At 41.4% G+C, this 15,857-nt stretch overlaps 1 protein-coding gene across 2 annotated transcripts in view; it reads left to right on the top strand.

The window, feature by feature from the left end:
• pacsin1b (protein kinase C and casein kinase substrate in neurons 1b) overlaps positions 1 to 15,857 on the top strand; it is a 390,938-nt gene that overhangs the window by 34,921 nt on the left and 340,160 nt on the right. Inside the window, exon 1 of one of the 2 annotated variants that reach the window (XM_087973658.1) lies at positions 2,120 to 2,275. The exons of the other annotated variant lie outside the window; for it this stretch is intronic. The gene's annotated coding sequence lies outside the window, so the exon portion shown is untranslated. Of the gene's footprint in view, positions 1 to 2,119; positions 2,276 to 15,857 lie in introns of those variants that run through there. 2 annotated transcript variants of the gene reach the window in all.

Below are 15,857 nucleotides of genomic sequence, written 5' to 3'. Positions count from 1 at the left end.
ACCAATGGAACTAGCCAAGACCAGTCCATCTTAGATGAACAAAAGTTCCCAACCTAATTCGCCACTCTCTAAAATCAAAACTGATCAGTTTGCAGCATATGCAAATCAAAATGCAGACACTTCATAACTATTAAATAAATGTGCCATCCATTGCACATGGCCCATATCCCTCCAAACCTTCCTATTCATATATCCATCTGGATGCCTTTTAAATGTTGAAATTGTACTAACCTCCACCACATCCTCTGGCAGCTCATTCCATACACGTACCACCCTCTGCTTGAAAAAGTTGCCCCTTAGGTCTCTTTTATACCTTTCCCCTCTCACCCTAAACCTATGCCCTCTAGCTCTGGACTCCCACAACCCAGGGAAAAAACTTTGTCTATTTATCTATCCATGCCCCTCATGATTTTATAAACCTCTATAAGGTCACCTTCGGCTCCGGACACTCCAGGGCAAACAGCCCCAGCCTATTCAACCTCTCCCTATAGCTCAAATCGTCCAACCCTGGCAACATCCTTGGAAATCTTTTCTGAACTCTTTCAAATTTCACAACATCTTTCCGATAGGAAAGAGACCAGAATTGCATGCAATATTCCAACGGTGGCCTAACCACTGTCCTGTACAGCTGCAACATGATCTCCCAACTCCTGTACTCAATAATCTGACCAATAAAGGAAAGCATACCAAACACCTTCTTCCCTATCCTATCTACCTGTGATTCCACTTCCAAGGAGCTATGAACCTGCACTCCAAGGTCTCTTTGTTCAGCAATACTCCCTATGACCTTATGCCCGAAACGTCGATTCTCCTGTTCCTTTGATGCTGCCTGACCTGCTGCGCTTTTCCAGCAACACATTTTTAAGCAGTGTATAAGTCCTGCTAAGATTTGCTTTCCCAAAATGCAGCACCTCATACCACCACCGACGTCAGTCTAACTGGTTTATAGTTCCCTGGCTTGTCCTTACCACCTTTCTTAAACAGTGGCACCACTCTAGCCAACCTCCAGTCTTCCAGCACCTCACTTGTGACTATTGATGATACAAATATCTCAGTAAGAGGCCCAGCAATCACTTCCCTAGCTTCCCACAGAATTCTAGGGTACACCTGATCAGGTCCTGGGTATTTATCCACTTTTATGCATTTCAAGACATCCAGCACTTCCTTCTCTGTAATATGGACATTTTTCAAGATGTCACCATCTATTTCCCTACATTCTATATCTTCCATGTCCTTTTCCACAGTAAATACTGATGCAAAATACTCGTTTAGTATCTGCCCTATCTCCTGCGGCTCCACACAAAAGCTGCCTTGCTGATCTTTGAGGGGCCCTATAGAATGGCTTAGGATAGGTGGTCAGCATGGACAGGTTGGACCAAAGGGTCTGTTTTTGTGCTGTACATTTCTATGACTCTATGACTTTATCTCTTTTTAGAAGGGAGATGATGAGGTTGTGGTAGCATAGGGATTAGCAATCCAGAGATTCAGCTACTGCTGTGGGTTAAATCATGCCATGGCAACAACTGGAAGACTTTAAATTCAGTGAATTTGTATATTTGGAATTGAAAGCTAGTCCAATAATGTTGGCAACAAGACTATAATTGATTGTAGTTAAGCACCCTTCTGGTTCACTATGCCTTAAAAGGAAAAAGATCTGCCTTCTTTACCTGACCTGTCCTACGTGTGGCTTCACACCCACACTAATGTGATCAACTCTTAACTGTCTCCTGAAATGGCCTTGCAAGCCTTGTCAGTGATCGCACATTCCATGTAACAATAAATGTTATAACAACTATACATTAACGATCTGAGTACGGGACTGAAATAATTTTACAGCACACATTTCATAATTTAACAACTAATTACATCTTGAGCCTTTGGGATGATTTGTTGTAACTAACATTCAGTGATAGCCTTGATGACTCCTTGTATACAACTACACTGGCTAACCCCATGAGATTTTAATCATTTATCCATGTTCAGAAATAAATGGATGTAATAGAATCAGTCAAGGGATTGCCTGAGAAACAGTGTGAATTTTTCATGGTTTTGACTGGCTGTAAGTTGACCCCTTCTCTATGCGGTTTAACAGGTGCTGTGTTACATCCTGCTGGGAATGATGATATGTTTCCTCTGGGGAATTAGCAACAAAACCAGAAAGTGCAACACAGAAGCCATGCAGAAAAGGTAGCTGCTGTATTTGACATCTGTGCTAAAAGGATATACTTGAGCGGCCATTTATGTGATGATGCTGAGCAGCCCTTGATATTTTCCAGTAAGTAATTTTCTGTGATGAGTGTGGTGCAAGCATAGTTTGTTCATAACTTTAAAGATATACTGCTTGCAACACAGGATCTTACACAGCCAAACCAATTTTGGTTAACGGTTCCAAAGATAAAAATGGAATTCACTTGATAGAGTAATATTACAACATGGTGTTTTCTTGATCACATTGATAATACATTAATGTTTCATGTCAAAGGAACATGCTTTGCAATGTGATGGGAATGCATAATTCCAAGAGTGTTATTTCTGAAGTTGTGAGGGAAAATTGGTATTAAAATTCTTCATTTAGTTTTAGTCTTCTGCACTAGGACTGTGATTACTTATCTCATGTTTTTACAACATGCAGTTCAGTTGAACGCTGATACTATCTTCACTGTGCCCCATAAAACAAACTCGCTGAGAGAAATTGAAAATGGATAGGTGTGCAGGAAGGATGAGAGATATGTAATTGAGAGGCAAGTTGATTGAATATGAATCCACTGCACCTTCTATTAAAGTGTATATTCTCAGTAACCCATCTACAATGTGAGAATCTGATTGTTTAATCATTATTCAGGTAATGTGATATCAAGGTAACATGAAACCTAGAGAAAATAGAAAACTGAGGTATGGGGGGGGGGGCTGGAATGGGTGAGGGAGGAGAATTTAATGAGGTTAAGGTCTGTTTCTAGAATGTGATAAGGTGTTGCATATAAATATCAGGATATTATTCATTAACTCACATTCCATACATGCATTACTCTCTGCATGAAAAAATTGACCCAAAGATTTAAAAGGAACCTAAATGGCAACTTTTTCACGCAGAGGGTGGTGCATGTATGGAATGAGCTGCCAGAGGAAGTGATAGTGGCTTGTACAATTACAACATATAAAAGGCATCTGGATGGGTATATGAATAGGAAGGGTTTAGAGGGATATGGGCCAAATGCTGGCAATTGGGACTAGATTTATTCAGGATATCTGGGCAGCAGGAATGAGTTGGACTGAAGGGTCTGTTTCCATGTTGTATATCTCTATGTCTCTATGACTCTGTGACTCTATGGCATATTAATTGCAGACATGAATTCAAGGCAGTGTCACCAGGGCTCAGTGCAAGAATTTAACCTCCTCTGCTGCTAAAAACAAAATGCATCTCTTTCGCTTGACACTTTTGCCACATACATGTACCCATGCCTTTTGCAAAGGTTGTCTACTTCCTTCACCCTGTTTCCTCTTCCTTCATACACAGCCAAATTTGGAACATTTATTTGTAAATAGAAACCTGATCTGGCTGTTGGTTTGCTCACTGAGCTGGAAGGTTAGTTTTCAGACATTTTGTCACCATATTAGGTAACATCTTCAGTGAGCCTCCGAATTAAGCACTGGTGGTGTAGCCCGCTTTCTATTTATATGTTTGCGTTTCCTTGGGTTGGTGATGCCATTTCCTATGGCGACATCATTTCCTATGGTGATGACATTTCCTGGTCTTTTTCTCAGGGATGGTAAATGGGATCCAAGTCAATGTGTTTGTTTATAGAGTTCTGGTTGGAATGCCATGCTTCTAGGAATTCTCATGTGTGTCTCTATTTGGCTTGTCTGAGGATGGATGTGTTGTCCCAGTCGAAGTGGTGTCCTTCCTCATCCGTATGAAAGGATACTAGTGAGAGTGGGTCATGTCTTTTGTGGCTAGTTGATGTTCACGTATCAGAAAACTAGTGGCTAGTTTTCTGCCTGTATGTCCAATGTAGTGTTTGTTACAGTTCTTGCCTGGTATTTTGCAAGGCACGAGAATTCCTAGAAGCATGGCATTCCAACCAGAACTCTATCAACAAACACATCGACTTGGATCCCATTTACCACCCCCTGACGTCATCACAGGCTTCATCCGGAGGCTCACTGAAGATGTTACCTAGTATGGTGACAAAACGTCTGAAGACGAACCTTCCAGCTCAGCAAGCAAACCTACATCAGCACCTCAAGCTGAGCTACAAATCTTCTCAAAATTCGCTCATGGAAACCTGATTATAGTACCAAAATGAGGTTAGGAGTGCTTTAAATCTTGGGATTATGTACACATCACCTCAAATTTTCCCTACATTTCTTCTTCATTACCCCTGATTATTGCCAACATCCAAATTTTGCTTGACAGGTTAAAAGCCACTTGGGTTGGCTGCCCATGTCTTGGACTCAGCCCTTCATTGTGGATACAGTGTCAAGATGGCAGGAGGCTGAATAAGCAAAACAAAGTCACATAGGGCTTAGACTGCCCCTGAGCTTTGTAGAGCTCTTTGGAGATGGGGAACCATTTTTTGAAAAGACGAAGTGCCTTCTGGATGTAGTTGCAGGCTAATTTTTTTGGGAGGCTAGGTGTCGTTTGGCTTAGGTCAGTGCCTATCGGTGCAATAAGGTGTCCTTTAAGATTTTTTAAAATAGGCAAGAATATGCTTAAAACATGCATAAATCCACTAACTATCATGCCCATTTGTATTTTCAAAAGTGTCTAAATAACCGTCAAAAGGAACTACCTAAGCCAGTTGTGCAAAGGAACTATCAAGCTGTCAATGCATTAAGATTCTTGTCCTTTACATTTTGAAAAATAAATCCAACAATTTGTTTAAATTTCAATCTCTCTCATTATGGGCTGGATTAGTGCTGTATGACTGAAGTGCTGTAATGCTCATGTCACTGGATTAGTAATCGAGAAGCCCAGATTGATATGGTTTCATATCCCATCATAGAAATCTGGACAAAATAGCTATCCGAAGTGACCAAGCAATTATTGTCAATTGTCATTTAAAATCCATCTGTTTCACTGATGTTCTGTTGGGAAGAAAATCTATCATCCTTACGTACAGCTGATTCTAGATGCATAGGAATGTGGCTGATCCTTAACAATAAGGGATAGAACTGTGAATTCTGGCCAACCCAGTAACACTGACATCCCATAAATGAATAAAACCAACCTTCCATTATCAGAGTCGTCTGCCTGCCATTTCACAGTTTGATTGACAGGTCCAAGTGGTTATAGTATCTTGCTTTTAAGTGGGACCATGAATTCCAGTCCTTGTTTTGATAAAGAATTATGAACTTGCATTAAATGTTTGTTCTTGTTTGATTTAATGTAATTGAAGGAATGTAAATGTAGTGAGTAGATTCTTTTTATGAATAAGAGTTTTTCCTTTCAAAAGCAGTCTGCTATAGATACCAAGAGCTATTATTTCATCTCAGCATTGACTCAGGTCTTCCCATGATGGATACCAGCTGAGTTGGTGTGATAGGTATAAGAACAAATGGTAGATAGCGGTGTGGATTGGCATGAATTGGCACTAAGTTGGCAGAGGGGCTTTGCAAGGACAAGGGGTGGGTGGAGATGTGTAAGTTGGCATAGAGTATAAGAAGATATGGAGGTGAACAGATTTATATAGGTTATGAGAGGTTATGAGACTGGATGCTTGCATGGGTTGGCATAGAGGGGGCATGGCAAATCTTGAAAGAGTGAAGGATTAGAGCTGGAGGGCTGTTTTATGTTTCATTGTTTTTCAAATTTCAATATAGTACCAACCTATATCAGGCAGGTTTTCTGCCTTTACCATTTCCACACCCAGAAGCCTCCAATCTTATTCATGGTTCTGAAGTCTGACTCCTTGAAAACTTGGCCACCTTGTGACTAAAATTCCAACTTCCAAGAAATTTCTTCGCAGGACAGATTTGCAGAGCAAAAAATATCCTAACTACATTCCTGATCCAGGAGAAAATTTTCAGGCCTATGTGAGTTTTGATATAAGGTAAGAATAAAGTTCAATTCAGATGTAATGCTCTCTGCAATTGAATAATCTGCTGACAATTCACTATCAAGCCCCACAAAGGAGGAATAACAACTGGGTGAGACACCAGAGAATAGTTGTCCCTCGTTCAATACAGGCAGTCCTCAGTTGGAAACAGAGTACATTCGCAAGTCAATTTGTCCACAAATCAGAACAGAATGCATAACAATTAAAAGTAGCCATTCACAAGTACAGGAAATGTCCATATGTTAGGTCTTTAAAATTACACCCTTATATGGGATCGCGTTTGTAAGTACAATCATTCTTAAGTAGGACATTTGAAAATCAGGAATCAGCTGTAATATAGCAGTAAGTCAGCATTTTTGGAAGGAATGGGGAGATAGCATGAAAGGATCATCTGGTAAAAGAGCACTTTCTCTACAATAATGCTGGTACTGTTCACTGGTGGGCTTTAATACAGAATAGAAACTCTAATGTGAAAGCTGTAATAACTTCCTTGTACACCAACACATGCAACAACACCTGGCCAATATCCAGGTTTGGGCTGAAAAGTGGCAAGTAACATTAGCACCACATAAATGCTGGATAAATATCATCTGGGTAAATACAGAAGAAAATATAACTCTCACTCCTCGACATTCAGTTGTGTGACCATCACTGAATTCCTCCACTATCAACATTCTGAGGGTTACTATTGACCCAGAAACTGAATAGGACTTGCCATATAAATACAGTGGCTACAACAGCAGGTCAGAGTCTAGGAATCCTGCCCCTCCTGATTCCCCAAACCTTGTCCTCCATCTACAAGGCACAAATCAAGAGTGTGATGGAATATTCCCGACTTGCCTGGATGGATGCCCCTCCAATAATATTCAAGAAGCTTGACACCATTCAGGACAAGGTAGCCTGCATGACTGGCATCATATCCACAATCATGAGGATTCCTGCTGAAGAGCTTATGCTCAAAACGTCAACTCTCCTGCTCCTTGGTTGCTGCCTGACCGGCTGTGCGTTTGCAGCACCACATGTTTTGACTCATCACATCCACAATCATCTAACTCATCTTCCACCAATGCGGTGTAGCAGAGTGTTTACCATCTACAACTTCCCCACCCCTTTTGATAGTGTTTCAACTCCCTGCCCCTAGAGACCCCCTTTCACCCTTCTTAACGGTTGATGAATGGACAGTCAAGATTAAATTTGCCTCGGAGCGATGACCAATTTGTACAAGTGGCTCTTAGACATAATTGGCTACAACCTGGCTATTGCCTTTGTAGCCCCCCAGTGGAAGACCTCTGACTGCTAGAGCTGACCCTACAGCACTGCCAATTCTGGAACAGATTTCCTAACCATGAGTGGCTCATGTTGAGGACTGACCATGATCAAGCTCCTGGCCTGTGTGCCAACTGTGCCTCTGACAGACAATACCAAGACCCTTGACCAAAAGCAGTCACCCACTTGACCAGACTGTGGACTAGCCCCCACTCAGTTTTCAATGCAGCCATTTGGTTAAATATACGTACAGTGTGTTTGCTGCCTGCTGCACAGGCAACCTGCATATGTTGCAGGTGTTATATTTCTGTCTCAGTGTGATATATAACATGATGTTCCTCCAGGCAAGTTTCTACTGACAAGTAGCCTGTTTGTGTGTCTGCACAAAAGAGCTCATCAATACAGCAGTACTGACAGCATTTGGCTCTGGCTGAAATATTATTGTGCTAACAGGCATGACATGGATGCTGCAAGCATGCAGATAGGCATTAAGAGAACAAATGCACACCTAAGATGTGACCTGGTCCAATCCATGAGCTGGGTACCTATCTCTGCATGCAAAGTGTCCCTGCTGCAGCTTTTCATGTTATCAGTGCACCCTGCAATGCAAGTCTATGTTTCTCCTAAGCAACCTGCAAGTTGATCAGAGAGGTGCTATGATGATTGTGAGGGGTTGGAAAGTGTCCCGTGCCAATGTCTGTAAAGATGGGGTGCATGTGAATGGAGCCCTTGGATTACATCCTGAGATGCTATTTGGTGTTTATCAACAAAGAGGCTCTTAGCAGCCAGTGGTGAGCTGAAGTCACCGGACCTGCTATCCAAATTTTCGACATCTAGCTTATTTGGTGCATTTGGTCAGCTTAATATTAATATGGTGAGCTAGGATAGAAGAGAATAATAATTTATTGGCACCAGTATTTTTATGGGTGGCATGGTGGCTCAGTGGTTAGCACTGCTGCCTCACAGCACCAGGGTCCCAGGTTCGATTCCAGCCTTGGGTGACTGTCTGTGTGGAGTTTGCACATTCTCCCTGGGTCTGTGTGGGTTTCCTCCCACAGTCCAAAGATGTGCGGGTCAGGTGAATTGGTCATGCTAAATTGCCCATAGTGTTAGGTGCATTAGTCAGAGGGAATGGGTCTGGTTGGGTTACTCTTTGGAGGGACTTCTTGGGCCGAAGGGCCTGTTTCCACACTGCAGGGAATCTAATCTAATCTACAAGGAAAAGTGTTTAAGGTGCTATACTCCAGTGACTATATTAATAACAGAAATCATACATTAAAAGAAATTAAGACAAAATTCATCTTTGTTCAATTCATGGCCCAGATGTTACTTCCCTTAGTTTACAATTCGCCACTGACTATCCAGAAATTTGCCTCACCAGCCAGCAAAAGAGTAAAAGATGAAATAAGATGTTCCTGACATTGAGATAGGCCTTACTGGAGTTCTTGTCTGATTCTGTCATAAATCTCACCATAGCCCACAAGTAAATTCTGCCCACCAACTTTAGCCAGGCTATTGCTTAATTCTGCTTATTTGCTTAATTATTAATTCCTGAAACAAAGCACCTGTATGGTAATTATTTGGAGGATGTCAGAAGTAATCAATTTCAGGTTTTCTTCCCCATTTTAAGTTGCTCATGTGAGAGAAGATTTTAAGATTAACTCAGTTTTTGAATGCCACCCGCAGCCACGTTTATGTAAAAGTTCCTGAAAAAGTTAAATATAACATATAATCTTTGAAATTGCAGTGTTTTATTTTCAGATACATTTTAATATTTTGCTGACACCAAAACTTCCTATCATTTGTCACAAACTACAAACTGATGGCTTCTGGTCCAGATGGCTGAGTGCTAGATTGGAGCTTACTTTTCACTTCCTCAACCATGGAAGAAACCAAGAAAATTGGGAAATATTTTCTGAGTCAGTGAATGTGTCATTCATAATCTCAGCATAAATAAACATAAGAAATAGGAGCAGGAGTAGACTATATCAGTCCTCAAGCCTGCTCAGCCTTTTAGGAGAATGGTAGTGGATCTTCTTTCTCAAATCTACTATGCAGACCGCCCTCCAAATAATTTGATTTTCTGGGAGATCAAGAACCTGTCCATTCTCAATCTTGAAGAGAGAAATTTCTCCTCATTTCAGTCTTAAAAGATCCATCACCCACCTGAGGCTGTGTCCTAGTATTTTAGATTTCTCAGCCAAAGAAACAATCTCTGTGTCCATCCTGACGAGCTTCTTCAAGGGTGGCATGATGGCTCAGTGGTTAGCACTGTTGCCTCACAGTGCCAGGGTCCCAGGTTCGATTCTAGCCTCGGGCGACTGTCTGTGTGGAGTTTGCACGTTCTCCCCATGTCTGCTTGGGTTTCCTCTGGGTGTTCCGGTTTCCTCCCACATTCCAAAGATGTGCAAGTCAGGTGAATTGGCCATGTTAAATTGCCCATAGTGTTAGGTGCAATAGTCAGAGGAAATGGGTCAGGGTGGGTTACTCTTCAGAGGGTCGGTGTGGACTGGTTGGGCCAGAGGGCCTGTTTCCACACTGTAGGGAATCTAATGTAAAATCTGGAGTGTTTCAATATGATCAACTATTCTTCTACCTCCACAAAATAAAAAGTCACTTTACTAAGCCTCACAACAAAGGTCAACCTTCTCAAACCTGATTTCAATTCAGAGAAACTTCATTATAACTGCCTTCAAAGTAAATATGAACTTCTTTAGATCCAGAAATAAAAACGATGCAGTACTCCAGATGTGATCTCAGCAAAGCCCTATACAATTGTCGTAAGACTTCCATGTATTTGTTCTTCCATTCCCTTGTACCATTTGCCTTCTTACTTCTTGCTGTATCTGCATGGTAACTTCTTGTGTTCATTATATACGTTTTCTAATGATCAGCATTTAAAATTCTCACACTTTTGAAATATATGTTGTTTTTCTATTATGAATGTTCAATCTGCTGAGGCTGTTCTAGAATTTAGGAAATGTTGGAAATTATGATTTGTGTATGGAATGCATGGGCAACCAACTCTTTTTGAACCCTATGATGTAGACCTCTAATCCTGGGAATTCATCAGCTTTCAGCCCCTTAAGTTTATTAATACTTTTTCTCTGTTGATCTTAATTACGTTTATTTCCTCACTTTTATTGGCTTCTGGGTTACATATAATTTCAGGTACTGCATGTAATTCACATTTCTATTGTGAAGACAGAAACAAAGGGTGAAATATTAAAGGGTCAAGCGATGGCAAGATTTGTCAAATACCTGTGTGCCACCGTGGGCGGCACGGTGGCACAGTAGTTAGCACTGCTGCCTCACAGCGCCAGAGACCCGGGTTCAATACCCGCCTCAGGCGACTGACTGTGTGGAGTTTGCACGTTCTCCCCGTGTCTGTGTGGGTTTCCTCCGGGTGCTCCGGTTTCCTCCCACAGTCCAAAGATGTGCAGGTCAGGTGAATTGGCCATGCTAAATTGCCCGTAGTGTTAGGTAAGGGGTAAATGTAAATGTAGGGGTAGGGGTATGAGTGGGTTGCGCTTCGGCGGGGCGGTGTGGACTTGTTGGGCCGAAGGGCCTGTTTCCACATTGTAAGTAATCTAATCTAAAAAAAAACCTTTTACTGCCACATTCCATCAAGTTAAGATTCAGCTTCTTATCTTACCAAACCTACCAAACAAGCTGGACATTGAGAAACCTTGACATGGAAGTCAGAGTGGAAACATGATGACTTCAGCTGTCTGCTAGCTCCAAAGGGCCTCCTTGTTGGACACCAGGCAACAACATCTTGGGGCATGCTGCATGTGCATCCCACATCCACAGACTTTTGCATCCAACATGTGCTAGCATTTAAGAACCCTCATGACACATCTCTTGATCCTCTTACAATATGCTTCAATGCTACACTTCAGGCTGCACTGTCAACTGTCATTGTCATGCAGCTGAAAGGACACTGTGCTCAGGGACATGCACCCAGCTCATGGACTGGACCAGGCTATATCTCCAGATTCTTCGCTCACTGTCATAGCACTCATTCGCTTTGAGCATACTCGAAGCATTCCTGCATTGCATTGACTTAGTGCACTTTGCACCCTCAGTATAGCTAGCACTCTCATAATACTTCAGTCTTGCCTTGCCATTTAAGTGAATCCAGCCAGGCAAGAAGCCTGTCATGGTTGTCAGCACTCAAGTCAAGAGTGATTGCCTTAGCTCAGAGGTGCCTGGCACAGTACACCAAGGGGAGCTACCGCTACTAGACAAGGTGTAGGATATGGTCAGTTAGCCACTTTATCCAGTCAGTTAGGCTGCCCTCCTCACAAGGCCCATCACCTGTCTTGACTTTTTCTGTCCTATTGGAGCTGCTTTTCTCCCGGAATGAGAAAGAGGCAAATATTAAGGAAAGTGAAAGAGGGTGGCAAAGCATTTACTTTTGATGCAGGTGAGGATGAATCCTGAACGTGTGAGTAAGCAATGTAGATGACTTGCAGGGTTAATGGTTTCAGGAGTTGGGCTGGGTAAGAGTGAGTAAAAGAAGATATTGCTATTAATAGTGAGAGTAGTAGAGCTTGGGCCTTGGTGGGAGGTGGGTAAAGTAGCAGAGGTAGAGTGCATGTGAGGTATTGAACAGGAGATGATGGCAGAGAAGGATATTGATCTTTTTATAGTGCAGGGCATTCCTGCAGATGGCTGAGTGCACACTGACCCAAATGGCAAACTTGGACCAGGCTTTGTTACCTGGTGTCTTGGCTTCTACAGTTGTTCTACGGAAGGGAAGTTCCATGTCCCATAACCCATGCAGAATATCCTGCATGTCCCTGCTGAAAAAAGTGATGGGGTGGAGGGAAGGCAATTACCCTCTGTTTACTATGGCTGACCAAAATGACTGACAGTGTTTGTCCAAGTATACATAGACTTTTAAAGATGGTGCAGGTGAAAGGGTGCTATTTTCAGCAGATATCCAGTGAAGTGGTGAGTTAATCTGGGAGCAAGACATCCTTTCTCTGTCTGTCATGGACCAACATTCAGTTTAGCTGCTGTCCTTCTTATATCCTTGTAAAAGCTCTTGCAACTAGATCACAGAGAACACGTTTCTCATCACAGCCTTTTTAACAATCCAGGATAAAAGGACATTCAAATTGCATTCCTATTGTCTAGCATGCCAAAGCTATGGGGAAGAATTTTATATTTTAGAAAGTTGAAAAACCCAGAATGTTTTCTTTCTCAATCATGTGGTCCTGCAATTATAGTCACAATCTGGCACAGTACAGAATTACAACCTTGTCCTGTAGTTATTGTATTTACATCTACCACTACAAGTATTGTAGTTACATCCAAAATTCCATTAATTGTGTCTGTTGAATGAAGGTGAAAATGCAGTTCCTCTTTAAATCCTGCCTCAAAAGCTATCTTGAAGTATTATAGTCTTATGATTTTAAAGCAATTGATGGGATGTCCATCTGAATTACAATACATGTTCTGGCTGAAAAGTTTTGGCCAATCAAAGTGCTAAATCAATACTGATGACTATTATTTAATTTACAGGTAGTTTGTAATTTGGTGTAACAGCGAGGTGTTTAAGTAACTGACTGATTTTTTTAATACAATGCAGCTCTTTGTAATTTTTGTGAATGGGTGAAGTGATATCCTGACTGATGTTGACTGGTAGCATTGTACTAACATTTTTACTGTGGAAATGGATAGGACGTGTGAAGTAGGGATTGGATAGACTTCCCATCAGCTTGTACTGGCTGTTTAATGTTTTCACCAGAGGCAAAGCAAAATCTTCTTCACATGAAGGTAATTATCTAAAATATGTTTTTTTTCTGAAAATCCAATTTCAGATTATACAGGCTTCTTGTTTGGCATGAGATTAATTTAAATGACACTTGCTTTGAACTGTGCCTCTGAATGTGCTCTACATTTTAATGATACTGAGATAGTAGTAACAACTTGATTATATGAACTAAATCCTGCAGTTTTGTGTTGAAAGAAATACAGGAACATTTAATGGAATTATTATAATGAGTCAACCTTGTAACTGCACCAGTCATGCACAATACATTGAAATGATGTGAAAAATTGAACTTTTTAGACTAATTCAGCATGATGCAGCATGTGGGTTACTCAATTCTCCACATTCGTAATCTCTCTGAGCTATTTGGGTGGGAAAGGTACAATGAAAGGAGGGTATTTGAATTTAATGAAGCTAAAGAGCTACTGAGCATTATCATCGATGGATGACTAAACTGAGTTTATGCTTTCACTCATCCAGATCAGGGAATGCTAGAAGAAATAGTGCGGTGAGGAAGGCATATGGCGTACTGGCTTTTATTGGTAGAGGAATTGAGTTCCGGAGTCCTGAGGTCATGATGCAGTTGTATAAGACTCTGGTGCGGCCGCATCTGGAATATTGTGTGCAGTTTTGGTCGCCATACTATAGGAAGGATGTGGAGGCACTGGAACGGGTGCAGAGGAGGTTTACCAGGATGTTGCCTGGTATGGAAGGAAGATCGTATGAGGAAAGACTGAGGCACTTGGGGCTGTTTTCATTAGAGAAAAGAAGGTTTAGGGGTGACTTGATTGAGGTGTACAAGATGATTAGGGGGTTAGATAGGGTTGACAGTGTGAACCTTTTCCCGCGTATGGAGTCGGGTATTACAAGGGGGCATAGCTTTAAATTAAGGGGGGGTAGATATAGGACTGAAGTTAGGGGTAGGTTCTTCACTCAGCGAGTCGTAAGTTCATGGAATGCCCTGCCAGTAGCAGTGGTGGACTCTCCCTCTTTATGGGCATTTAAGCGGGCATTGGATAGGTATATGGAGGATAGTGGGTTAGTATAGGTTAGGTGGGCTTGGATCGGCGCAACATCGAGGGCCAAAGGGCCTGTACTGCGCTGTATTCTTCTATGTTCTATGTTCTATGTTCTATAAACTAGGCCAGAATCTTGTGCTGTAGCAGGCAGCGGGAAATTACTTAGATTGGTGCATTTCATTGTGTGGGATAATGCAAGTAGAGAATTAAGCTGGTGTTGGTTTGAAAAAGGAACAAGCTTCCTAACAGCAAGCCACAGAAAACCCATTTTTAATGCAGCAGCATCTCTTTGCATGCTCACTGAAACACTATTTTGCCAGCGTATGAGAAAGATGTGCCTTCAGGTAGACAACTGGGTGATGGTGGTGTGCAGCAGTTGAAGAAGTCTTCCTGGTGAATTTGAACTGAGTAGGTGCTGCTTATCTTTCATGAGGAGCTTTGTTGGACCATGTAAGAAGAGGCATTGATATGTTAAAATTTGATGATGGTAGTGCAAGCGGATTGGAACAGGGCTGACCCAGTTATGGCAGACCTAGGATTGCTTGAGGAAACCAAGGGAGGATGCTGGACTATGCAGGGCAGGTCATTATCTAAAGACAGGAGGTAAAACACGCTTGTAGGGGTATCCAAGATGTAGACAGAAGGTCAGTTGTGAAGTCCTGATAGTACAAAACAACAGAGAGCTGGTCTATAATGATGGAAGGAGATTGTGCTGATTGTGCTTAAAATTTCAGACTAGAGTGAATTGTTCCAAAATAACAGGAAAAAAATACCTCCTGTCAGGTGTTTCCCACTGATATTAATACAAAAGTATCAATTTATTTTCATTATAACTCTGAAGCTGTACCAAAACGTATAATTAAATGAATTTATGACAGAAAATCTAACAGTTACTCAATATTAATCCTTTAAATATTTTATTGTTGGTTAATTTGGTTGATGCATGTTACCTGTTCAGCCAATTACAAGGATATTGTATTATTCGGGAAGTAGGCTCGCAGGGATTTAAATAATGTGGAAGTGAACCGTGAACAGTTTTTAATTTCAGCAAAACTACCTTTGTGTTACACTGAGCTGCACAGCATCTCCTGATGTCTCCCAGTCGTTTAAACTGTTTTGCTCTGCATAAGTACCTAAAGGGAACAGATGCATCATATACAGCTCCTGAGAGACATTGGTAATTATTGCATATAGTAAATGTTGCTATCATTGCTATCTTGTTGTATAAGACAAGTGACTCTTCTGTTTAAACACACCAGTGGTCTGTCCTCTACTACTGAAAATTAGTCAAGCCCCAGACTCAGCATAGAGAAAGGACGATTGGAGTTGGGGAACTAGCCAGATAGAAATGCCACATGATGGCGGTGGTGGTACCTGAAAATACAACATAATGAGCAGCTGTTAGGCTTAGAATTCTATTTTACAAAACCATATGACATGGTGATCATCAGTGGGCAAACATAATCCATTTTATGCTGAAGAAAGGAGAAAAATTGTTCAGAAGAAAAGTTAGTTCACCAGCTTAAGAGCAATACCTTTTAAAAAAAAGTCACAGATAGTCAGCAGTTGAAACATGAAAACTCACTAATAATTAACTGTAACCTTGGGAAAATCCAAAAGTGCAGGGACAACAGTGTGACCTAGGGCAAGAGATAAAGCTAACCACACTGACAAATAGACAGAAGCTATAATGAAGGAAGCTGTCTATGGAGCATGGAAACAATGCTGATGAAA

The sequence above is a fragment of the Chiloscyllium plagiosum genome, unplaced genomic scaffold, assembly GCF_037043375.1.
Source record: "Chiloscyllium plagiosum isolate Xiang-an unplaced genomic scaffold, Cpla_swu_hap1 HiC_scaffold_26, whole genome shotgun sequence".
In the NCBI taxonomy this organism is placed as follows: Eukaryota; Metazoa; Chordata; class Chondrichthyes; order Orectolobiformes; family Hemiscylliidae; genus Chiloscyllium; species Chiloscyllium plagiosum.
Note: the sequence above shows the minus strand (reverse complement) of the source record. Positions and strands in the feature narration are given on the sequence as shown.